This window comes from Eurosta solidaginis, chromosome 5, assembly GCF_040869045.1.
Source record: "Eurosta solidaginis isolate ZX-2024a chromosome 5, ASM4086904v1, whole genome shotgun sequence".
In the NCBI taxonomy this organism is placed as follows: domain Eukaryota; kingdom Metazoa; phylum Arthropoda; class Insecta; order Diptera; family Tephritidae; genus Eurosta; species Eurosta solidaginis.
The window spans coordinates 241,678,878-241,705,980 of record NC_090323.1 but is presented as its reverse complement, the minus strand read 5'-3'; the positions used below and the strand labels follow the sequence as shown (position 1 = coordinate 241,705,980).

At 36.7% G+C, this 27,103-nt stretch overlaps 1 protein-coding gene across 4 annotated transcripts in view; it reads right to left on the bottom strand.

The window, feature by feature from the left end:
• Positions 1-27,103, bottom strand: part of Tet (Ten-Eleven Translocation (TET) family protein) — an 841,485-nt gene that overhangs the window by 43,442 nt on the left and 770,940 nt on the right. The gene's annotated exons all lie outside the window — the stretch shown is intronic.

The following is a 27,103-nucleotide window of genomic DNA, read 5'->3' as shown; positions in this document are numbered from 1 at the left end:
ACGTACTTGTTTACAGTTTGTGCCACGCGAAATGGTATATTTGCTTTTTTTTGAATTCTTAAAATAATTTGGTGAACAATCTCAAAATGGTAAAAAATAGTTTAAAAATGATGCCGAAATACTTTCGAAAACAATACCGAAAACAATTTGGTTACAAAGTGTTCTTGGACCATGAGTGCTTTGGTGCCTAAGGAGTTAATGCTCCTACCATCTTTTTCTCCACCATTTTTGCATATTTTTACCGAAAGTATGTAAAATGCTGTCAAAGCCTTAATTAGCATATTTATTTATCAGCACTGGCTGGACAATGCCACTCTGGAAAGTGGTCCCGGGCTCTTGCTCTATGACATTCAAAGCGAAAAAATTTAGATACGAAATAGGAGTCTAAATAGGATTTTGATATAATAGCGAATGTTTAACATATAACCCCTGCTGGACTCCTCTGGGTGTCTTTAATGTGCCTGCAATTTATATACGCTAATATGGCACTTACTTGGCCTGTTTACGTGGGCTTTTGGAAGTCCAAAAAAATAACCATTAAGGAGTTAATTCTAAGAACGCATATATATGTACGATTTCTATACTCCAAATATGCTAGAGTTCCGACGTTTGCTTTCAATATTGCAGAACTTGACCTTACAGCTGCAGGCAGGCGACAAAAAAGCTCGTGATGAAAGCCTATTACAAAGAAAAACTGAAAAAAAAAATTATAAATACTAGAACTAGGCCAAAGGCCGATCAATTATGATGCTTAGATTATGTGGTACTGGGAACACTATTTTTCTATACGAAAACATCTAATTTTTGATGCTATGTTTTGTCAATCCCCTACTTCCTTTTAGGAAGCGGACTGCTAGAAATTTGCATAGAATCGAGTGAATGGAAAAACGAGGGAAAGATAGAGCTTGACGGAGATGGATATATAGGCTATAGCGGCGAGGGAGAGAGAAAGATACTGAGGTAGAAAGAGAGATGAAGGCAGGGGGAGAGAGGAAGTTGGAAAAAAACGGAGAATTAGAAAGATACACAGGGAGAGAGACAGAGGGAGGGAGGAGAAAAAAATGAAGGAAGTTTACCACTGCTAGCACATCCTAAGAAAACCTTTTTTTTGCTCCCAGATCATTTAGGGATCCAACTGCATTCATCCACTAGCTTAGAGGTAATTGTGTTAGACTGCTCGCCCTATCGACGACCAGGTACCGAAGCTCCACAGAGACTTCTTTGGGTGCATTGCGGAGCTAAAGTCCGCAAATACAAACAATGTACTACATTAGGCAAACGCACTGGTTTAGCTTTATAAGCGTATAAACCATATTCCATTGAAAGGAAACAAGGCTCCTTCGTGGTATTACAACGGGTCACAATGGCCTACGCTTGGGCAGAGGAATCGGCCACTTTACCCTACCTTAACCTAAGACTGCAGAGCATCTAAGGCTGCGCAGCTGTCTTGAGGACACTCCTCGAAGAAAAGTCCATCTGTAAATATTATCTACCGCAAACTTCTATTGCATGAATTTCGACTGAAAATTTGGTATCGATGCTCATAGATACCAACTCCCGTTTTCCGTCATCAAGTTTTGATCGATCCGTGAAGAATTACTATACTTCTAAAAATCTTACTAAGCCAAATTTAAAAGTTTTGTGAACTTTCATAAACAGAGCTGTTCCCGTCTTCTATTTTCCGGTGAGTGACTGTATATGTTTGTATGTTTATACGTGGTGTGTCTGTTTTCTTTTTTACTGTTAACTGATAAATTGCATACGTTTACAAATTGCAAACCATAAATTTTAGCTTAACTGACATTGTTGTTGTTGTTTGAACTTACAAACTTATTATTACTTTTCCCACAAACAAATTCACATAAATTTGTGCATATACACATATCCATACATAAATACTTATTAATCACTATTCACATATTGTTGTGGGTGCCAATAATTGACCTTTGCGGCATTGACTTGCGGCGAGCTCTCTAGTGGTTAGGTTTCCTGACCGTCATGTCGCCTATATTGAGTATTTTTAGTTTTCATATTTTATGAATTAAATATAGCAATTAAAATGTAATTGAACGTTATAAATTGGCATAGCAAAAACAACATGGACTAATACAAAGAAAAGTGCATTAGCCTTATGTTTCCCTGCAAAAAATGCGATTAGTCTAAGATGAATCAGGGATGAGTCGCAAAGGAGTATGCGACCAATGCCAGTTTTCATCTCTTTGTATAAGTTGAACTGTTCCTTTTTGTTTGAGCATGTCCTATGAAGAAACTAATTGTACCCTTTTATAGCCAAAAGGGATCGATAGGACCAATCCCCTATCATAGATTTCAACCTGACTAAGCCCAATTGTACCCAAAATGGGCTCAAGGGGATCAATTATGCCCAAATATAGACAAAAGAGCTCAATCGGAGACCAATCTTTTTAGGGATTAATCGCACGATTTTTTGCAGGGTTGCTCATTTGATCAAACCATATATATAGATACAAGCATATGCAAATAACAGTGTTGACATACATACATATGTAGGTATATATAATTTTTCATTCAACATTAGCTAACATAAGCCATTTTATTTAGTTAACTCTTCATTCTCTCTAATTTACTAATACATTCATATAAACGCATTATAACTAAATTTGTCGTGGATAAAATTATTTTTAATTAATTTTTTCCCATTTATTTATTACCAACGAGACAGCAATTCCAGCATTTCACATACAATTTTAATTGCTAATATGTATACGAATTTAACGCGCCGTCACACCAATTGAAATTAATTAATCCCATATTACAGGTCAGACGGCAATACATACATACAAAAACCGATTAAGGAGGGTAAATATGCATTTCAACAATTTGAAATTTAATGCAAATGACATAAAAATAAACAAAATATAATAGAGAGATAAACAAAATTTAACTTAGACAACGAAAAATTCTAATTAAAAATAGTAACAATAATATTGTTACGAATATTAGCAACACTAAGGGGTACTGTCATCTCTAAGCGATGGTAAGAGTGACTTGTATGCACATCCATAAATCAATCATTATGTCTACACATATGTACATACACGCAGCGGAGAAGCAACGCACAAACACATGCATATATCTTATCTGAGATGCTCCCAAAAGTATGCAGTTGTAATTGTGGAAGTGTCGCTCACAAATACACGCGCATATGAGAGCTACACACGTGCATCTGTAGTTATAATTATATACCAGTAACTAAGTAAATTCTGGAAGCACCTAGAAGATGCAACGAGGAAATCACACAGTATAAAAGCAGCAACAGTAGAGGGGCGATAATCAGTTTCATTTAAGCAAGCTATTGGTTGTGAAGTATCAGTGTTATTGTGAAGTACTTTAATAAAGGCCATTTTGCATTATTAAATATTGGAGTTATTTATTCAACAGTTTAGCGATACGAACGTTAGTAGAAAGTTGCGGATAAGAGGATTTGCAGTAAATTCGTTACAGTATAGATAAGGTTAAAAAAAAAATTAGTTACGCAGATGCTGGTCATCGTTTTCCAAAGAGTTGCGTGATAGATAGTCGTTTTTTTTAACAGAACATTTTTCAATATTACAATAATATTTTATAATTGATTGTTTATTTTCCGAGGAACGAGGAAGATACAGTAGGGAATAACTTTTTCTAATGCGTTAACTGAACAAAAGGAAGGTTTACCAATAATGTAGTTTCGAAACCTAGAATCCATAAAGCCGAATATCATACTTGGTTTCGCGAGAGTAGTCGGATTGAATGAATACTGAGCGGAGAAGAGGCAAAGCTCATTACCTAACCTCTATATCTATGTATATCATTTTGGGCGTGTATAACATAATGCGGACTTACAAAATCCCGAAACACATAATCCGGACACTACCTAGTCTCTACAGTTGATAATTCCGACACGACCTAATCTCGACAATTGATAATTCCGACACGAGCAAATCCTGTCAATTCATGATTCGGACACGATCAAACATGTAATTTGGGAAATCACATGCGATGTCATAAAAAATACGCATATTCGGTATTGTTCTATTATTTAGGATATCTCTGCATAACAACTTTTAACCGATTAAAAACCGGCTAGCCGATCCACAGTATTTCTGCGTATAACACCTTTCTGCGTAGGCGGCCTTCGGTAACGCTTCAAAAAAATAACCCTTAGCCGATCCAACACTGGCTCCGCAATTCATAGTGCTTCTGCGCAGAGCGTAGGCGTAATATGCAGTAACGAAATTAAAGTACATTTTTCTGGATTGTGTGTTTACGGGACTTAGTTAGTAAGTGTCGGAATTTTGTTATGTCAGGATTTCTAAAAATTGTCGGGATTATGTATTGTCGGAATTCTGAAAGTCGGGATTATGAGATGCACTCCATTTTGAAAGAAAAATTATATTGAAGCTGCTTTTTTTTAACTTAGAAAACCGTGAGTGAAGCCTAAGCTACATTTTCAAAGAAATACAACTTTATGGTTACAAGGAAAAATTTTAGTTTCTATGTATCAAATATGTTTTGCGAGGGATGACATAAGGTCTACGGCCATAATATTAATTAATGTTACGACGCTTCAAATGAACACAAAGTAATTTTTTTGTTCCTACTGCTGGCCAAATAGAGGGGTTGAATTTGAGGTGTTTCCTGAGCCGGGCCTTTATCTCGCTTTCAGGCTATCACCCCAGCAAAAAGTGTACCCGTAAATTGGCCAGTAAAATTACCCTTTCTGTGACGATGAAACACGTAAAATCTTTATTAACATTATTTGAGAGCATCGGGAACTTTTGTGACCATTCCATGGGGCTGAACTGTTCCTACAACATTTTTGTTGTTGGCTAACATTTTCGGTCACGAGAATTTTGCTGGGACATAACCATAGCATCTTACTTTCTGCAATCGTTATGCTAGGAATAAACTATGAAAATAAATATATCGACCACCTTATTTTAAGTCATATGTCGTATTTATGAAAAAGTTCAATAGTACTATTATTAAATTGTAGAAGGAATAAATCTTCTTGGGCAATCCTCAGCATTCTGTACAAATAATCCAAATAAACTTTGTCAAGTAGTATCCACATCTCAAAAAAACCCCCATACGTTTTCTGGTACTTTTTCTAAAAATTTTTAAGCAAACATGCACATGGCAGCCCTGGTTTAGCCAAGAAATGTGCGTATCATTATTTCTTGAGCAACGACCCTGTAAGAATATAGTCGGTTAAATACCAGGGATAACAGTGAAGGTATTTATGACTTTTTTGAATGGAATTTAGAATTCTATAGTGCATTGCTGAATCTGACTTTCATGTCTTGCAGGGAAGGGACACTGCTTTATAGTAAATGTCAAAATTACTTGGCTGCAACTATTTTTAAAACAAGAAATATACGTACACTAAGTTTTTCTTGAACGTCCGAGTTTTGAATGCCAACTCAAAAAAAAAAAAAAAACAAGATAAGAACGGGCTGGACCATAAATTTGCTCGACAAAATTCCCGGCAATGCCAGATTTCAGAAAAATACGATATCTACTTTTTTCAAAATTGCTGTTGTACAGTGTAATTATAAGAAAAAGCTCAATTTGGCTATGTTAATTGCAGACAATAACAAAATATGTGTGAATATGTAAACATGTAAGTCTGTAACAAACTTCTGTACACACTTTTATTGAGGCAAACTCTGGAATTTCGCAAATTCTGAATATATTTATATATATATGTATTGCATATAGGTGTGTATATAAATACATATGTATGTGCAGTAGGGTGCGGCATATTTGTATGGGAATGACCCTGAAGCGATTTTTAAACTTATAAAATAATATACATAAGCGAAAATAAGTTACAATAAAAAACGATGGTAATAATTTACAACACTGCGAATATGCGTCCAAAAAAAATATCGGGAGGGGTGTCAAACGATGCGTTTAGTTCACAGCATTAATAATCCGGAGGTGAAACGAAAAACAGGAAAATGACCCCGAGATCTTCAAAACCGGTGGTGCGATTCATAATGTTTTTGCGTAGAACACCTTTCTGCATTAGCGGTCTTTAGCCGCGCTTATAAAAAACTCCCATACCGGTCCACCAATGGTGTGTGATCAAAACCTAAATCCGTAAAAAGTCCTTTTGCATAAAATTTTTCTACAAGGTTAGCAAAATAAGACAACCCCTAAAGTACCTACTAATATGTCTGATGTGCGGTTTTTTTTTATAGAAAAAAGAATAATAATAGCTGCATTAGAATGTAGTAGGTGTGTCTAGAATAAATTTGCTAAGACCAACCACCACCACCACCACTGCCACTAACAACAACAACAACACCAATAACATTGTTAACACATTTGGCGCAAATGCAAATTTATGACGGTATTTTATGGTGTTTAATATTTCAAGATGAAAACGACAGCAGAAGGCAAACAGCATATATGTAAATGAAAGCCCGTACGGTGTATATACACATTTATGTATGTATATAGATAATATCTACTTACATCTCAGCTGCCACATTGCAACAACGTTGGCAGGTGCAGCATATAATTGCGGCTATCGTTAAGTAGAAAAGTAGTAATAATATAAAGTACAATGTATAAAGAAATTTACTTAATTCCTAGATTTATGTATGTATATTTGTATGCACATATATGATCCTCGTATTTGTAATTTAATATCCTGTAGCGTTGCCAATTAAAGTTAAAGTGACGTTTAATTGCTAGTGTTGGGCAGAATATGCCGTATGGTCATGCAACTGCAACCAGAATAGCAAACGAATTTTCAGCGCGATTTGCAATGAAAGAGGTTTATTGTACAGTTTAAAGATAAGTCAACTTTGTATCGTGGTTCATTTCATCCTTACGTTAAGCAGAGTGTCCGTCAATTGGCTGGGTATTTGTAGTTTCAACAAATGCAGAATGTTTAAGCAAAACTTGAAATAAGACATCTTCCTTTTTCTATCACCATCTGTCTCTCCTTCTCAATCTCTCTATCTACCTCTGTCTCTCCATCCACCACGTCTTCTCCCCTCCATTACCCTCTCCCTGACCCTTAGAGGCAGACGCCTCTCCTCCTCTCTGCCCTTCTCTCACTTTCTCTAGCTTTTACTCCTCTCCATGACAAAGCGACATCTATTAATATTCAATTTTTCGTATATACACACATATCCATACTCTAAATCATCCATACCATATCCATTATTGATTAACCATAAAATACTATGAATTATTTTATTAATAATATACATACTAATGACATATAAACACAAAATATTATTTAAAGCCATGGCCAATTAATTTTAAGTCTAAGTTATTTATTTAATTGTTATATCGTTTTATGTACATGATGTGTAAGTCCTTAATTTATTATACATAATACAAGTGTTTATTGATGCCTGCACTAAATCCTTAAGTAAATTTGAAATTATCTGAGTGCAAAAGCGTAATCCCAGCATTTAAGTTAACACCTACCGCCTTAAGCTATGACATTTATATGAGTGTATATATGTATGTATGTGTAGATGCTGTGAGCTTTTATTTACATACATTTTGAGGTCTTAATATTTTAGCGCTAACAATAAGCAAACAAAGTTACATAGACTTAAATAAATATAAAGTAGTAGCATTCACAAATTATGTTTACTCAAAATATTTTGTTGTTATTTATGGTTTGTCAGATTATAGCAAGAAATCTTAGTGCTTATTAAAACGAGGAATAACGCATATAATTTAATCGTTTACGAAACTTCCTATTCCAATCTTTAGCTGAAAACCAAAAAAAAAAAAATACTGATCTTGCTGCGGAACAGGTCTTATGCGCAATTTACTTGAATTGTGAGTATGTTTCATCATTCGTCGTTTTATTGTTGTAGCAGACAAGCTGCCTAGAAGGTACGCTCATGTAAAAATTGTAATGGAGATCATCTACTGGTGTCCCTAGGAAATGTGCAGTTTTATAAGGAGCAGTTCGCATTGACAAATGTGTCAGTTTAACTGGTCTCATGTGGTGTGTTAGAACAAATATTAAAAAATAACTTTCAGTTCAGAACTAGTGCGAGGCGAAAAGTAAATTTATATTTATGACATATTAAACTTACACCTCATAATAAATCGATATTTTCACCAACAAAATTTATTTTTTACTTAAATACAGTCCCGTGAAAGATATACACCTTTTTCAAGTGAACTTCAGAAACCATGAAATGTTCTTCATAAACGATAAAATGTGCCTAAGAACGATTATTTGTTATTCAAAAACGATATATTATACTTCAGAATAGTCAAATGTACTCAGAAGTCACACCATGTACTTGAGAGCAGTCAAGTGTACTTCAGAAACCGTAATATGTAACTCAGAAAAAACAATTTCAATTCATCATTAAACTAACGAATGTAATAAATGATTAGACGATTAAATCAAAGATCATAACCAACCCAGAGTTCAGGTGAAAGTTGCTGCTTAACTAAAAGCAACAACACAAAAAGCCTTGTGCACAGAGTCCTCAATACATCGAATGTACCACAAAATGAAATAAAAACAAGTAAGGAATGCTAAGTTCGGATGTAACCGAACATTACATACTCAGCTGCCAAATTACAGATTGCAAAACTTTTAAATTACCTTCTTTTATAAGTGGGCGGTGGCACGCCCATTGTCCAATTTTACTAATTTTCTATTCTGCGTCATAAGGTCAACCCACCTACCAAGTTTCATCGCGTTATCCTTTGGTAATGAGTTATAGCACTTTTTCGGTTTTTCGAAATTTTTTATATATCAAAAAAGTGGGCGTGATTATAGTCCGATTTTGTTCATTTTAAATAGCGATCTGAGATGAGTGCTCATATCAAATTTCATTCAGATACCGCAAAATTTACTCAAGTTATCGTGTTTACGGACTGACGGACAGACGGACATGGCTAAATCAATTTCTTTTTTCGCCCATATCATTTTGATATACAGAAGTCTATATCTACATATCTCGATTAGTTTATGCCGTTACGGGGTACCGTTATGCGAACAAAATTAGTATACTCTGCATGACGGAACGGTACAAGGTGGCAGCATGGTGACATACCTACAAACATAAATAAAAATTCCATGTACTTTGTTTTTGTAAATTCGATGGACAAATGTCAAAATCGTGCGCCGGAAGTTGATGTATCAAATCAAATAAAAAAAAGTTAATAATCAGCTGTCCCATGCTGCCACCTTGTATCGTTCCGCCATGATACTCTGTGAGCTCTGCTCAGCTGAGTATAATAACAAAAACAACAAGCCACATACAACAAACAGACGCATTAATAGTCTAGTAGTAAGCCTGCGGTGTTAGAAATTTGACGACTCGAGTTCGAAGCTTCCTCAGGGAGAATATAATTTCTAATTTAAAAATACAAAGATATCTGAAGAGATCTTTGTTTGTATGTTTAATTCCTTTCAGTTTTTTCATCACAATAAAAATACAATAATTTAATAAGAGAAAAGAGAGCTCTCGGCTACCACACCAAAAGATCTATATCAGAGTAAAGTGGATGGCAAATCAATTTTTTGTTGAGATGTATGTACAGTCTGAAGTACAATTTACGTTTTCTGAAGAATGCCGCTAAGAGATTTTAGGTCGAGCTTTTCTTCCAACTTGCATCGTGTTCCTTTTACTTTTTCCTACAAACTGGCGGCACGGGTCCTATATATTTTATGCCGATTCCGAGCGTATTCTGCAAGGCAAATGAGTTTTCACTGAGAATCTTTTCATGGCAAATGTGCATCTTTCCCGTTGTGATCCAACTGAATGATCTAATGCCCTACCTCCTTTCTATGTGTAAACATTGAACCAATTTGTACGTCTAATGTAGCGTAGGATGCCCGGATTCAAGCTCCGCTAAATAGCCTCCTCGACATGCTTGTTGCAGTTCATTTTTCTGTTTAAAATAACTTCGAGGTATTAAGCCGAAAATCATGCAAATCCCATCCATATCTCAAAGAAGGTGAAGGGTTTCCTTATTGCGTTTTGGTTATTGGTATTCCGTTAAACTTAAGTATTAAAATAACAGAAATTTTAGTTCAAAACGAGTTAATGCCAAAAAATGAGGGACGAGTCTGATGGTTTCGTGCTTTTAATTGGCATCCCTTACTACAAAGTAGTAAACATAGGAGTTACATATTGTAACGGCAGACTGGGGCAAAATTGATTAGTCTAGACGATTTGGACGCAATTAAGTTGAATAAATAACATGTTTAAGTTTGAATAGTTATGGTTTAATTGATTATTTCTTCTCTTCTTATTAAATTGTGTTAATATGTATTTTTCTTAGTATACGTATACTTATAGGCAAGTACATATGTACGTACTTACACACATACTCACTTTATGTGATTGCAATAATAGCTTGGTCAGTTACATTGGTTCACACGACACTCAACCTGACTGGGCAATAAAACAAAGTAATGAAAGTGAAATAAATGCCATTAAAAACGTGCACAAGTGTCAATTGAAAGCAACATGCATACAAACATACACAAACTGAGAGATATAAAAATATGCCTTTTTTACAAACAATCTGCTTTCTTTTGGCACCAAGCTCAGGTATCGTTATCCTTTTGAGCTAGTTCATATGATTTTCTTATAAAATGATCAGGGCATCTCGTAGAAAAAGGATGGGACAAGAAGCACTTACAAAAGCTCTCATTCAGTATTTGTTTGAGGAACGCCCTATTTCAGTATTTTATTAAAAAACTTCCTTATCTGAGCATAAATTCAATAAATTTTTACACAAGATAGGTTTTTTAAGAAAACAGTTCCGAGATGGGGTGTTCCTAAACCGAATCTTGAAAAAGGGTTCTAAGATATGACATTTGAGAACTAGCACCGAAATAAGGTGATATTTCAGTCAACAGTCAAGCTATTCTCCATTGATTACAGAGCCTTAAATTCTCGATTCTTTCGTTTATTATTTATTGTACGAATTAAGCCAAATTACAATGCCTTGACAGTTCACTTACAGAATAGCTTACGACAGGAGTTCGCTTCAAACAAATCACATATACAGATGTTATTATTTTAGAAGTTGTTCTGTTATGCCTATGATATAATTTGTATTTAAGTATGTTTTAGTTTCATCCTAAAAGAGGAATTTTTGACAGGTGCCAGGTATAAGTTGTCTTCGTTGCATAATAAACGAATCAAAGTATCGGCATGCCATGCATCCTTATTCGGCCAAGTCATCTCCTGAAATCTATCTTCTGTGCTTGACACCTGCTTAACCTTAAGCAGTTATACGGGACGTACTTTCTTTTTTAACTTAAGACATGCAGAACGATTTTAGGTAAATATTTCGCTTTACAAAAATGGAAACTACAACAAAAAGTGACCTCGCCACCAGAAACTCACACGAGTAACTGCTTTGCTATTTTAAAACCTTTAGGAAATGTATATTGATGATGTTTCGTCTACAGGTAATTACTTATGATAGGGTATGCGTTTTATATCAAACCCCTTGCTAATTGTGCTAGTTGCCTACTTCTTACATCGATTTTAATAGGCTTGTATTTAATCGGAACTAAAACTGGCAACTGTTTCAAAATCAGTTAAAACGCCTTCGAAAGGTTTGCAAAGTGGAACAGTTGCCAGTCAGTTGAAAACACTGTGAGGGTACAGAGCTAGAATTAGTACCGTTTCTTAGCTAGATAGTTCTGCGCTAGTTTGGCCAGATACTCGAGAACGATTCTCAATGATTTTGATTGGATATCGTGTTCAAATACTTACATACTTATGAACGGCTGCGTCTCTGCGGGAAAATAGACTCTTCGTTTTATTTTGATCCTCGATTTCAAAAGATTGCTGCTTATAAAGTAAATTATACTTCTCTACTCATCATATAGGCAAACCAAGTATGTTTTTGAAAATTAACTTATATAACTAGTAGGGATCTTATGACTAACTAGTGATTAAAGAGCGCTTTATTTTTCTAAAAACAAAATGGTATATTTAACACACGGCTGTTCTGTGAAACGGTCTGCCATACATTAGCTCAAACCTGGTAGATGTGTGCAAGCAACTTAAAGCTGCGTTAATTGACACTCGTGAAATATCCATTATCTGAGTTCCGGTAAAAAGATGAATCGAAGGAAATGAGATGGTTGATGAGCTGGCATATCGGGGCTCAGCGGAGTGAAGTAAGGGAGTAAATAGCGTCGAAAAGGGCAAACCCCCTGCGGGTTAGGGGGTCAGAATATGCCTGTCGTAAGAAGCGACTAAAATAACAGATTCAAGGGGCTGTGTAGCGCAACCTTTCAGGTTGCCAGCGCAATATACAGCTTCACCAAACCCGGCAAAGGACCATAACATCGATAACATTCCCCAAAGCCTTCGGGGAGCAACTTTATCGCTACAACAACAACAACAACAGGGCATTCCCGAGGGAGTAGCCAAAGGGGAAATTCGAAATTTTCAAAGATCAGTAAAAGTCGAAGGGCACCACATGCTGTTATATAGCCAAACTGCAATGAAAGCAGGATACGGAGTATACTGGGTGGACCTTGGGTCAACACCCAAAAAGTTATAGCGGTCTGCATCGCATGCGTGCATGCAGAAAAGATGGGTATTCCACATAATGACCACTACAGAAGTTGTAAAGAGGTACACAGCTGTTAAAGAGACTGTTAGGTAGAATATCGAAAATAGTGATTCCACATGTTCTTCATTTTAGAAACAACTCAGGCTGGTTGTAGTATATATCCGATGTAGTACATATGAAACAAGTTTTATGGCATCAAAACGGCTTTTCATTAGATACTTGGACGACCTGGATCGCCTACCTATTTACATATCTACCTATGCCCATCTTTTTCTATACAAATTATTTTCCTCACAGTCTATTTCAATGCATTGTTGTTTTTTGTTTGAGAAAGTGCTGAACTCACATCCCGAAAGTCCTAAGTTTGAGCCTTGCCGGAAACTGAAATAAAATGCTCTTCAACTATGTGGGTTGATAAAGCAATTCTGAGAAGTATTAAGGCTTTAATAAAGTTGAAGGTGTTATGAAAGCAGAAAGTATTTGGTACAGTGTTTTCCAAAACTTCGTCTTTTTAATTGAACCAAGCCTGGTTGTTCTCGGACTAGTACTATTTCGATAAGAGAACTCTTTTCGTAAACCAAAATTCATACCAACACTTACATCGAACACACTCAGGGAATTTGACTAAGGCACGAAATGCACTATGTATGAACACATAAATCCCGAAAAAAAACCATAAAGTATTGCAGATTCCCATAAAAATGAGCAACTGAAGTGCAACATGAGCGCAAAGGTGGAGTTGGATACAAAAACAACAATACCAGACTACACACCAAAGAAAGCAATAATTCCATTCAGCCCATATGGTTAGATGGCCAACCACCACGACTGCCTTGTAAGGTAGTATTCAATTATCCTATCGAGAAACGACAGCGGCAACGGCGTACGGCATGTGGCGGTAGCATAGAAATAGACATAAAAATTTATTTGATTTATGCAAAGTTAAATACACACAACAATGGACAAAGCGATAAGAAATAAAATTACTAAAAGAATACATAAAAAAATTTTGGTGAAAAATAAAGCAAACAAGTAAGGAAGGCTAAGTTCGGGTGTAACCGAACATAACATACTCAGTTGAGAGCTATGGAGACAAAATAAGGAAAATCAATCTGGGGTAATCCTGGAATGTGGTTGTATAACATGTGTATCAAATGAAAGGTATTAAAGAGTATTTTAAGAGAGAGTAGGCCATAGTTCTATGGATGAACGCCATTTAGGGATATCGCCATAAAGGTAGACCAGGGCTGACTCTAGAATTTGTTTGTACGATATGGGTATCAAATGAAAGGTGTTACTGAGCATTTTAAGAGGGAGTGGGCCTTAGGTCTATCGGTGGACGCCTTTTCGAGATGTCCCCATTAAGGTGGACCAGGGGTGATTCTATAATGTGTTTGTACGATATGGGTATCAAATGAAAGCTGTTAATGAGTATTTTGAAAAGGAGTGATCCTTAGTTCCATAGGTGGACGCCGTTTCGAGATATCGCCATAAAGGTGGACCAGGGGTGTCTCTAGAATGTGTTTGTACGATATGGGAATCAAATGAAAGGTGTTACTGAGCATTTTAAGAGGGAGTGGGCATTAGGTCTATAGGTGGACGCCTTTTCGAGATATCGCCATTAGGGTGGGCCAGGGGTGACTCTAGAATGTTTGTACGGTATGGGTATCAAACGAAAGGTGTTACTGAGCATTTTAAGAGGGAGTGGGCATGAGGTCTATAGGTGGACGCCTTTTCGAGATATCGTCATTAGGGTGGGCCAGGGGTGACTCTAGAATGTTTGTACGATATGGGTATCAAACGAAAGGTGTTACTGAGCATTTTAAGAGGGAGTGGACACTAGGTCTATAGGTGGACGCCTTTTCGAGATATCGCCATTAGGGTGGGCCAGGGGTGACTCTAGAATGTTTGTACGATATGGGTATCAAACGAAAGGTGTTACTGAGCATTTCAAGAGGGAGGGGGCATTAGGTCTATAGGTGGACGCCTTTTCGAGATATCGCCATTAGGGTGGGACAGGGGTGACTCTGGTATGTTTTTGTACGATATGGATATCAAATTAAAGGTGGACGCCCTTTCGAGATATCGCCATTAGGGTGGGCCAGGGGTGACTCTAGAATGTTTGTACGATATGGGTATCAAACGAAAGGTGTTACTGAGCAGGGGTGACTCTAGAATGTGTTTGTACGATATGGGTATCAAATGAAAGGTGGTAAGGAGTATTTTAAAAGGGAGTAATCCTTAGTTCTATAGGTGGACGCATTTTCGAGATATCGCCATAAAGGTGGACCAAGGGTGACTCTAGAATGTTTGTACTGTTACTGAGCATTTTAAGAGGGAGTGGGCATTAGGTCTATAGGTGGACGCCTTTTCGAGATATCGCCATTAGGGTGGGCCAGGGGTGACTCTAGAATGTTTGTACGATATGGGTATCAAACGAAAGGTGTTACTGAGCATTTTAAGAGGGAGTGGACACTAGGTCTATAGGTGGACGCCTTTTCGAGATATCGCCATTAGGGTGGGCCAGGGGTGACTCTAGAATGTTTGTACGATATGGGTATCAAACGAAAGGTGTTACTGAGCATTTTAAGAGGGAGGGGGCATTAGGTCTATAGGTGGACGCCTTTTCGAGATATCGCCATTAGGGTGGGACAGGGGTGACTCTGGTATGTTTTTGTACGATACGGATATCAAATTAAAGGTATTAATGAGGGTTTTAAAAGCGAGTGGCCCTTAGATGTATATGTGAAGGCGTTCTCGCGATATCGACCAAAATGTGGACCAGGTGATCCAGAAAATCATCTGTCGGGTACTGCTAATTTATTTATACATGCAATACCACTAACAGTATTCCTGCCAAGATTCCAAGGGCTGTTGATTTCGCCTTGTAGAACTTTTTCATTTTCTTCTACTTAATATGGTAGGTGTCACACCCATTTTACAAAGTTTTTTCCAAAGTTATATTTTGCGTCAATAAACCAATCCAGTTACCATGTTTCATCACTTTTTTCGTATTTGGAATAGAATTATGGCATTTTTTTCATTTTTCGTAATTTTCGATATCGATAAAGTGGGCGTGGTTATGGTCAGATTTCGCCCATTTTTTATACCAAGAAAAAGTGAGCTCAGGTAAGTACGTGGGCTAAGTTTAGTAAAGATATATCGGATTTTGCTCAAGTTATTGTGTTAATGGCCGAGCGGAAGGACAGACGGTGGACTGTCTATAAAAACTGGGCGTGGCTTCCACCGATTTCGCCCATTTTCACAGAGAACAGTTACCGTCATAGAATCTATGCTCCTACCAAATTTGAGAAGGATTGGTAAATTTTTGTTCGACTTATGGCAATAAAAGTATTCTAGACAAACTAAATGAAAATGGGCGGAGCCACGCCCATTTTGAAATTTTCTTTTATTTTTGTATTTTGTTGCATCATATCATTACTGGAGTTGAATTTTGACTTAATTTACTTATATACAGTAAAGATATTAAATTTTTTGTTAAAATTTGAATTTAAAAAATTTTTTTTTTAAAAAGTGGGCGTGTTCTTCATCCAATTTTGCTAATTTTTATTTAGCACATATAGAGTAATAGTAGTAACGCTCCTGCCAAATTTCATCATGATATCTTCAACGACTGCCAAATTACAGCTTGCAAAACTTTTAAATTACCTTCTTGTAAAAGTTGGCGGTGCCACGCCCATTGTCCAAAATCTTACTAATTTTCTATTCTGCGTCATAACGTCAACCCATCTACCAAGTTTCGTCGCTTTATCTGTCTTTTGTAATGAGTTATCGCACTTTTTCGGTTTTTCGAAATTTTCGATATCGAAAAAGTGGGCGTGGTTATAGTCCGATATCGTTCATTTTAAATAGCGATCTGAGATGAGTGCTCAGGAACCTACGTACCAAATTTCATCAAGATACCTCAAAATTTACTCAAGTTATCGTGTTAACGGACGGACGGACGGACGGACGGACGGACATGGCTCAATCAAATTTTTTTTCGATCCTGATTATTTTGATATATGGAAGTCTATATCTATCTCGATTCCTTTATATATGTACAACCAACCGTTATCCAATCAAACTTAATATACTCTGTGAGCTCTGCTCAACTGAGTATAAAAATCAAAAAACTAGTATGTAAAAATAATAAAAGCATGCAGCTGTGGCAGCGCAAAGGCCAAATGAATTGGTTGGCCGGTTTAGTATGCCAGCAAATGGGTAAATGGCAAGTTAGAAAGAAAGCTAGTTGAAGTTGGAGTTAGGCAGCAGCTACTTGGTGGGGTAAAAGGTTCTACCATTAAAAATACATAGTCATAAAAAAGTGTTAAAAATTACAATTGGATTGGGATGGCCGATGGTGTGGTGATTAATATATATCTAGTTACATATATATATATACATAGACGTCTATTGAGAGTTCAAACTTGCGAAGTAACTTGAACTGCTATTCATTTATACATATGCATATATATATATATATATTTTGTATGTATAAGGAAGTGAAAACGGTTTAGTGTCAAATGTTGGCATTTCGCTGGTAAATCTTTCACACTCTTGATTTTATTCGCGTTAAAAATGTTTACGAAAGCAAAAGTAATTGTCGTTGCTTTAACGTACAGGTTACTATGAGCCAGCCTTTTTCATTTGTTAGTCAAAAGTCGATTTCAGAGTATCAATTAATGAAACAAACCATATTTGTGTTACTTATTAGCGATTAAAGTATATACTTGATTCCTATCCAGTTTTTTGCAGTCTAGCGAATTTTCTAATTTCTTAACTATCTTCTATCAGCTTCGTATCATATCAGCTTGCAGATCATTATGGAGATAGTAGGATGGTAAATTTGTGCTGTTGTTGTTGTTGTTGTAGCGATAAGGTTGCTCCCCGAAGGCTTTGGGGAGTGTTATCGATGTGATGGTCCTTTGCCGGATACAGATCCGGTACGCGCCGGTAACACAGCACCATTAAGGTGCTAGCCCGACCATCTCGGGAACGATTTATGTGGCCACATTAAACCTTCAGGCCATTCCCTCCTTCCCCACCCCCGAATTCCATGAGGAGCTTGGGGTCGCCACAGCCTCGTCTGTTAGTGAAACAGGATTCGCCGCGGATAGGTGAGGTTGACAATTGGGTTTGGAGAAGCTATATATTGCGCTGGCAACCTGAAGGGTTGCGCTACACAGCCCCTTGAATCTGGTATTTTAGTCGCCTCTTACGACAGGCATACCTACTGCGGGTATATTCTGATCCCCTCACCCGCTGGGGTGTAAATGTGTGCTCTAAGGGGTCTTCGTAGAGATTAAATAAGAGCTCACATACATATGTTGATGCTCTAAGGCTTATACGTTTCAAACTCTGCTTCATAAAAAATTGTTTTTATATTGGTTACAGAGTCTCTACGGACACACTTTCTAGAACTACTTTAAAATATGTGGGCGTGGCGTTCAAACTGATTGCGATCATTTTCACAGTAAGGAGTTATCTTCATAAAATAAGGTGTTGGCATGCCTATTTGAATTGTTTTTTTTTAATCTTTGCTCCACTCAAAATGGAATATGGGTATAAAATATTGTAACGAATTTTGGGAAATCCTTGTATTACACATCTTCTGCAAACGTTCGAATCGCTAAATTGTTGAATAAATAACTCTAATATTCAGTACGGCAAAATGGTCTTTATTAGACTACTTTGAGAGTACTACATAATAAAACTTAAACTTCACAACTAATTGCGTGTTTAAATCAAACTGATTACTGATTGTTCAGGTTGCGCTGTTTTATACTCTCCGTTGCTTCGTTTGCATATTTCTCCAAAGGCCTTACCGTTTCACCTTCTAGCACCCTTATATCTCTTGGTAATTAGTTATATAAGTACATGCATATTTGTAGCTTATAGCCATATGCGTGTGTATGTGTGCGTAACTACTTCGGCTGATGACCACATGTGTGTGTGTGAGGGATCTCTTCGTTGCCTTGTACATAAGTGTTGCTAGCTTTAATGTGTACATGTATATACGAGCGGCTGTTTCATGTTTTTGTTGTTGCGTGATTATTTACTAATAGCCTAGTGATGTCAACATTCGCCACAATATAAAGTACTACAATGATATTGCTGATTTTCTTACCGTTTTAAATTTTTTTTAAAAAGAGGGCGTGGCCATCAACCCATTTTGTTTGTTTTCATCCGATCTGAAATAAATACTTCTCTCAAATTTCCAAATACAACTTTGAACAGTTTTTAATTTATGACTCTCACAAGACACATTTTCTTCTCATAAAAGTAGGCGGTACCGCTCCTGTTTGCCAAAACTTTACTAAATTAAAACCTTGCGTCACTGGGTAAATCCACAAGCGCAGCTTCAACAGTTTATCAGTATTCGTTAATGACTTATCTCATTTTTTGTATTATTCGAAGTTGTCGATATCGAAAAAGGGGGTGTGGTTTCAGTACAATGTTGATAGTCCACTCTACTGTGGATATCAAGACACCAGTATGAATTTGGTAATGATACTTTTTGTTATCTTGTCAAAGATAACCGAGGTGTGATTGCAGCGTGCTTCGATTACCGCACTGAAGGTCATTGGTTCCAGTTCCGGACAAAACAACATAGAAAACTTAGACAAAATGTTTTTTCAATTAGAAAACAATTCTTCTAGGGGGTCACCCCTCGACAGCGGTTTGGTAAACACTTAAAACTACCCAGTGAAAATTCATCATGCTGTTCGGAGTCGGCATAAAACATGTATGTCCAGTCCCGCCAACTTGTAGGGAAACTTAAAAGGAGCACTACGCAAATTGAAGGAGAAGCTCCATCTAAATCTTTTCAGAGATAAATCGCGCCAGGTATTTTTTTTATCGTGTTAAGGGACGGACATGGCTAATGAAAATCTGTTGAGACACTGATAATTTTGTTAAAAGGAAGTGTATATCTATATCGACTCCTTTATATCCCAACAAGCCAATGTTATGTGATAAAAGTTGCAATACCCTGCGTACAAATACATTCATAACAGAACTAGCGAATTCTATGTATATGTAGTAACTTTGGATTAACTACACGGCACTATCTACACAAATAAAGTCAGCTGCTTAAACAAGCAAGAGAATGTATGTAGGAAGTAATGAACACAAGACTCCGGTTATGTTTACTAACGAATTTTATTAAAGTATTTAGTAATAGAGTAATAACTATAGTTAAATTTAAAATATAGAACTTAGTAATACTTTAGTGAAAGTATATCGGATTAACGTATCGCGTGTCAGACATGGCGGAACGATACAAGGTGGCAGCATGGGACAGCTTGCTATAAACTTTTTTTATTTGATTTGATACATAAACTTCCGGCGCAGTACGATTTTGACATTTGTCCATCGAATTTACAAAAACATAGTACATGGAATTTTTATGTTTGTAGGTATGTCGCCATGCAGCCACCTTGTATCGTTCCGCCATGGTGTCAGATTCAAACTAAACTACTCGGTCTTCGCTGTCCTTCGTGCGTTCGGGTTGGGGTTATGTGCATCGTATGTAGGGTTGCGTTTAAGTGTACTGCCACATTGCAAGGTAGACTTAAGTTAGCATTCCTACATGTATGAGCCTTATTTGTTTAAATTAATAAACGAAATTAGTCAGAAAATAAAATATCAAATGTAAACACTAAATTGCATTAAAAACCATTTACAGTTTTTTGTGGACATCACTTGTATTCAAGAGAAATTTTGAATTTAAGAAAGGTGTAGGAAAATCTTGTATTCTCACCGTATTACAGACGGCATTTGAATTTAGCCAAACAGGAGTGGAAAAAAAAAGAATTTCTTTAAATATTCTGAAATGCCTCATTTAGTTATACACTTGAGTTTTTTTTTAGGTTAGTTGGTAGTACGTGAACCTTATATGTACGTAAGTATGTATGCAGCAGAGTAAGTCGGCCGTGATTGTGTGGGGCAGTGAGCTCCAATTATTCATCTTTTAAGGTTATTAGTGGACTAATCAAAAAATGAGTATTAGTGCGTACACAAACAAAGTATATCATTTACATAGTCATACTTCGTAAAATGAATAACCGCTCATAAGCCACGAAGCAGTTCAGTACTCAATTATCTTATTGAGCAAGAAGGTCAACACTAATTGGAATCAGTAAGACTAACAGTGCAATAAAATTAATATAGTCATATCAGTCTTCTGACGCTAGCAACACAGCGATGTACACGAAACTGAAATGAATACAGCGCTAAAGAAAAACCGATAACAAACGAAGTATACAGTGTATTACACACGAAACCAACGTGATACTGAGTTAAAGCGACTATGATTTCAGTTTATACTCAACAATGTCATATATGTATGAGACATATGTGTTGCGGGCACTCGTATGTATTTTCTATTTTATGTGCTAGTCACTCATAGTATTTTTCTGTACTTGACTAAGTACACATTTAGAACACAATTTTTTGGCTCATGACTAAGTGCACTAATTTTATTAGTACTCAAACCAGATCTCTGGTGTGGGTGTGTATTTCAAGCCCTTGTATACTGTATACATATATATATATATATATATATATATATATATATATATATAGTTTCTGCTTCTGCTCCGTTATCTTAGTTCATTGAAATTGTTTACATGCCTTGAAGCGTTTTTGCATGCAATTCAACTAAATAAACATGAATAAATTTTAATTTTGATAAAATAGCAGAGCATACTTCGAGGCGCTCAAACGTATACAATGCATAAATATTCATTAGCTTAAGGGTAAGTTTGAAAGGAAATTTCACGGCAAATAAAAGTAAATAAATAAATAAATATTAAAATTAAACGCTTGCTGGAGTCTTGTATCAATATTTAATTATTTTATGTGTTCAAAGTGACTTTAAGAATTTTACATAAATAGTGAGTTTCATATGAATGCTTAATGATTACCTCATGGCAAAGATCGACAGATTCTGCATGAAAAATAGCTTTTAGCAAATATTGTACGGAGGAGGCATAGGTCAAAAACTCGGGTGTTCTAAGTTTTTTAGGCGTTGGAGTTTAGAACTCATAGTCCGCAACTGAAATTTCTTACTTTTCATTTGAGTGTTAAATGTCGCGCGTGTTCACTTTAAACTCTCTGAAATTTTAAGTATATACTTCGCGTCCTACAACATGGGCATTACTATCAGTTTATTAAATCCACAAACTGAGCTGAAGTGTTTGCTTTTTTTGCATTCACACTTGGAAATTTCTCTATTAAGTATGTATGTCAATACCTGTATAAGCGCATTTTACCATGTACTATATATAAATATTATATACATTAGACTGGGTCGATTTATTAACCGATATCGCGCCATCGATTTTTCGATAGGATTTGGGCTCTGGAAAAAAAAGTTCCACTACCCAAAAATGTCCGCTAAAACCGTTGGCGATAACAGTTTTTTGAAAAAAAGAAATATATTTTTTTAGTAGGTAATAAAAAAAACCTTAAAAATCAAAGTCGAAAAAAAACTCAAAAAAGAAATTTCGCAGGCTCGAAAATTATTTTGTTGGGTATGCTTAGTGGAACTCTTTTTCTTGAGCCCAAATCCTATCGAAAAATCGACAGCGCGATATCGGTTAACTTTCGTCCATACAAATCGACCACCACATGCATACTTACATATGAATTAGGGTGGTCTTTATGCGGGCGCAATATTTATTTTTATTTTTTCAGTTTTATTAATAACGTTGTAAGTGTTTTTTAATTTGTTGGTTAATTACTAAGCTCAAGGTCGCAAGGATAAATAAGACACTGTGGTATTATCTTAATATATAAAAATAATATATAAAACACGTGTCACACAATTGAGGCCAATGGACTCCTAAACTACTGAACCGATTTTGAATTTGTTTTGCACCCCGTGTGTAGTTTGATCTAACTTGAAATATAAGATAGGTGACTGGGTGACTGGGGTCTCGATATATAGGCCAAAACGTGGACCCGGGTACCCCTAGAGTGTGTTTATAGAATATGGATATCAAATGAAAGCTGTTGACGAGTGCTTTAGTAGAGGGTAATTTTCATACCCCTGGGTGACTAGGGTCTCGAACTATAGGCCAAAAAGTGGACCCGGGTACCCCTAGAATGTGTTTATAGAATGTGGATATCAAATGAAAGCTGTTGATGAGTGCTTTATTAGAGGGTAATTTTCATACCCCTGGGTGACTAGGGTATGCAGATTGGTCAAATTTAGGGCAGGACAACGTCTGCCGGGTCTTCTAGTAATTTATATAATTGGTCGATATATCGGTTTCAATCTGAAACCATCCTCAGGCAGCGGATCATCTTAATTTGTTCTCTATGCAGACAAACTATTTCAGTATTTCTTTTAGGTCGCTACCGAGGATTGATTTTTGTATAGTGCATGGTGCTTGTACGGTACTATTTACTATTTTACCGTTTCTTTCGATATTTTTGTGCTTCGTAGCCTAGATAATATTTAAGCTTATAAGCAAACCTTTTGGAAAATCTATATTAAAAACTTAATTTCCATTTATATATATATATCATAATGATTTTTCTGAAAGAATGAACTTCGGTAGCGACCTCTATGAAGCTTCCAAAAGATAAAAAAACACAAAAAAAATATACGAAGGCAGTATTTTAAGTAAATTTTGATTTTACCGGTGGTCCTGTTAACTTTTCAAAAGTCGAAAATTAACGACCACCCTAATATGCAAGTGTGTAGATACACATTGTGTAATGATACATACGCACAAATTTTGTTGCTGCATCTTCTGTGTTACATAAATTATACAACTTTTTGTAAATCCTTTCAAGTGTACTTATCGTAAAACTTTTTAATTGCCTTCACGTCCTCTAAAGCCAGCAATAACAACAAGTTCTACATTCAAAGCAACAACACTACCTACATAGCTAACAAGCAAAATTTGATTAGTATTGGTATGTTGTATTTAAGTTTTACACAAGTAAATTGAGTTAGACCACCAGCATCATCAGTGGGCATAAATGATTTTAAAAGTAAGAATATGCATAAATTGTATGTAATTGTATGTATTCGTCTATAGCAAATATTTAAATAAAAGAGCAATTTTATTCTTTATGAGTTACATTGCTAATTGTAAAACTAAAAAATATTTTGATTTTTTTAGGGTGGTTCTTAAAAACTAAAAAAATTACCCTAAGGTGGTTCTTGAAAAATCAATTGAATGATATTTCCCAATTTTTTTTATAGCCTACACATAGGCGCGAAACCTAGGAAAATCATCTCTGATCTATACGCATGGGATACGGTGGAGTTGGTCCTTAAAATTTTAAACAAATGTCGGGTGGGTCTTGAAAATTTTTATTTCTTTTTTGATCTTTGCAAATTCAGCTGAATTTTTGTTTATTGCAACTTTGTTGTTTGACATAAAATTGATACGCTATAATTTTGATCTTAATAAGTTTATGTTTCCTAATTATATTCTTCGATCTCTGAAATCCTCTTTTATAGAGGCTTGTCCGCTACTCCAGTCCGCTAGCTCTTGGAGCACGCTTCTCGGTTTGGAAACAATTAAAAACCGACTGCAGTGCTTAAAAGGTCATTAGAAGGATTTGTAGAGCTATTCAATATCAAAATAATGTCGTATCACATATGAAAACGGGGTGTATAATAACGAAGTAACATAGGGACTTCACCATTAAGTAGCGTTGACCGCACATCCATCAACACTTCGCAGCCCTAACATCAACTCTTGTTTGGCATTGTGTTCTTTCGCCTAGTGGCAACACTCAGCTTTTTGGAACCAACTTCATGTTTCTGATAAATTTGGTAAACTCCGCTACCATCTTAGCCGAGCTGTTGCGATAACATGAGACTCAAAATACTTAAAAAAAAAAAAAAAAATAATCAAAGCACTACTAAAAACCAACCTAATGTGAAAACCGTGCCTTTAAAAAACTCACCCGCATCTTCAATATGATCTCTTGCGCTCGACTATTCCGCTCCGCTTTTAGAAAACCAATTTCTCGAGACCCCCTCGAGCTCTCGCCATATCAGAGCTTAAACATCCCTAAAATATTAATGAAACGTGGCCTAATGTGATGCAAAGGGCTTTTAGGCAAATTAGTTTTTAGATTTTCAATACGGCCGTTTAGCCTATAAAGATTGGTTGACTGCGAATGCTCCGCTTCTTTTATTTTATATTACATTTCCTCGGCTTATGCTAATGTTTTCGTAACTACTTTGGCAACTTCGCGGCCATTTCAGAACTTGGTTTTCCCTTTGCTGGAAGTGGTGAATTTAAAAATAGTTACCTTAACTGAATTTCATCGCAATCTAGTATGACTTTCTCTCTCTCTACTCTCTCTCTTTCAAACTTTCCATGAAAGTTCGTAGATAACTAAACCATACAACGGCAACTTATCCTGAACAGTTTACTTATGATACTCTTATTATAACCTCTACTCAACTAGTAAGAAATTTAACGCCAAGAATTGTTTGATTTGGAGCAGTGTTCTACATTTCAAAGCACAATTTTGCTGTAATTGCGTTTGCGAAAGTGAAATCACTTTCAAATTTTTCAGACCCATGATTTGGATTAACACGTAGAGGTGTTTTTAAGAGATAATTATATATGAAACTGTCCAAATAACAGGCCTTCAGAAAAGTAGCATAAGGCAGACACCCTTCCTTTCAAGCTTTACGATAAAAAGTTATTGACAAAACACGAGTGAGAATATGGACGTTGGCAGCGAAAGGTAAATGTGTTCCCCGGTTGAATAGGTCAGCCGTATATGCGCACCAATGATCTAAGGTCATAGTTATATTATGTTGGTAAGTTGTGCAAAATGAAAATTTATATGCGAAAATGCTTAACACGCAATTAAGCTTTATTGTTTCATTCACTGATTGGACAAGAACTTATGTATGCATATAATATTGTATGTTACGATAGCTACAAATAGTTATGAGTATGTATGACACCGTTTCAGTATATACAGAGTGGGGCGTTTGATGCATAGCCAACTTCAGTACCAATGATAACTGTTTAGATTGTTTTTATGTTACTTACTTACTTACTTAATTGGCGCTTAACCGTCTAAACGGTTATGGCCGTCCAACAAGGCGCGCCAGTCGCTCCTTCGCTCCGCCAACCGGCGCCAATTGGTCACACCAAGGGAGTTTAAATCGTTTTCCACCTGGTCCTTCCAACGGAGTGGGGGCCGCCCTCTACCTCTGCTTCCATAGGCGGGTTCCGATAGAAACACTTTCCTGGCCGGAGCATCATCTTTCATTCGCATAACATGGCCTAGCCAGCGCAGCCGCTGCGTTTTAATTCGCTGGACTATGTTGATGTCTGCGTATAGCTCGTACAGCTCATCATTAAATCTTCTTCGGTACTCGCCATCGCCAACGCGTAGAGGTCCATAAATCTTTCGAAGAACTTTTCTCTCGAACACTCCCAAAGCCGCTTCATCTGCTGTTGTCATGGTCCATGCTTCTGCCCCATATAGCAGGACGGGTACGATAAGTGACTTGTAGAGTATGATTTTCGTTCGCCGAGAGAGGACTTTACTTTTCAATTGCCTACCTAGTCCAAAGTAGCATTTATTGGCAAGATTGATTCTTCGCTGGATTTCAGTGCTGATGTTGTTGCTAATGTTGATGCTGGTTCCCAAATAAACGAAGTCTTTTACTATTTCGAAATTATGGCTGCCAACAGTAGCGTAGTTGCCAAGGCGCCTATGCGCTGACTCTTGACAGCAGGTACTTCGTTTTGTCCTCATTCACCATCAAACCCATCTTTACCGCTTCTTTTTCCAGCTTGGAGTAAGCAGAACTAACAGCGCGGGTGTTTAGGCCGATGATATCAATGTCATCAGCATATGCCAGTAATTGCACGCTTTTATAGTATATTGTTCCAGTGCGGTTAAGTTCTGCAGCTAGTATAATTTTCTCCAGCATCAAATTAAAGAAATCGCACGATAGGGGGTCACCCTGTCTGAAACCTCGTTTAGTTTCGAACGGCTCGGAGAGGTCCTTCCCAATTCTGACTGAGCTGATGGTGTTGCTCAACGTCATTTTGCACAGCCGTATAAGTTTTGCGGGGAAACCAAATTCAGACATAGCGGCATATAGGCAGCTCCTTTTCGTGCTGTCGAAGGCGGCTTTAAAATCGACGAAGAGGTGATGTGTGTCGATTCTCTTTTCACGGGTTTTTTCCAAGATTTGGCGCATTGTGAAAATCTGGTCGATGGTAGATTTACCAGGTCTGAAGCCGCACTGATAAGGTCCAATCAGCCGGTTCACGGTGGGCTTCAATCTTTCGCACAATACACTTGAAAGGACCTTATATGCGATATTAAGAAGGCTGATTCCACGATAGTTGGTGCATTTTGCAGTATCCCCCTTCTTGTGGACTGGGCAAAGAACACTTAGATTCCAACCGTCGGGCATGCTTTCGTCCGCCCATATTTTGCTAAGAAGCTGCTGCATGCGCCTTACCAACTCCTCGCCGCCGAACTTGAATAGCTCCGCAGGCAATCCATCAGCGCCCAC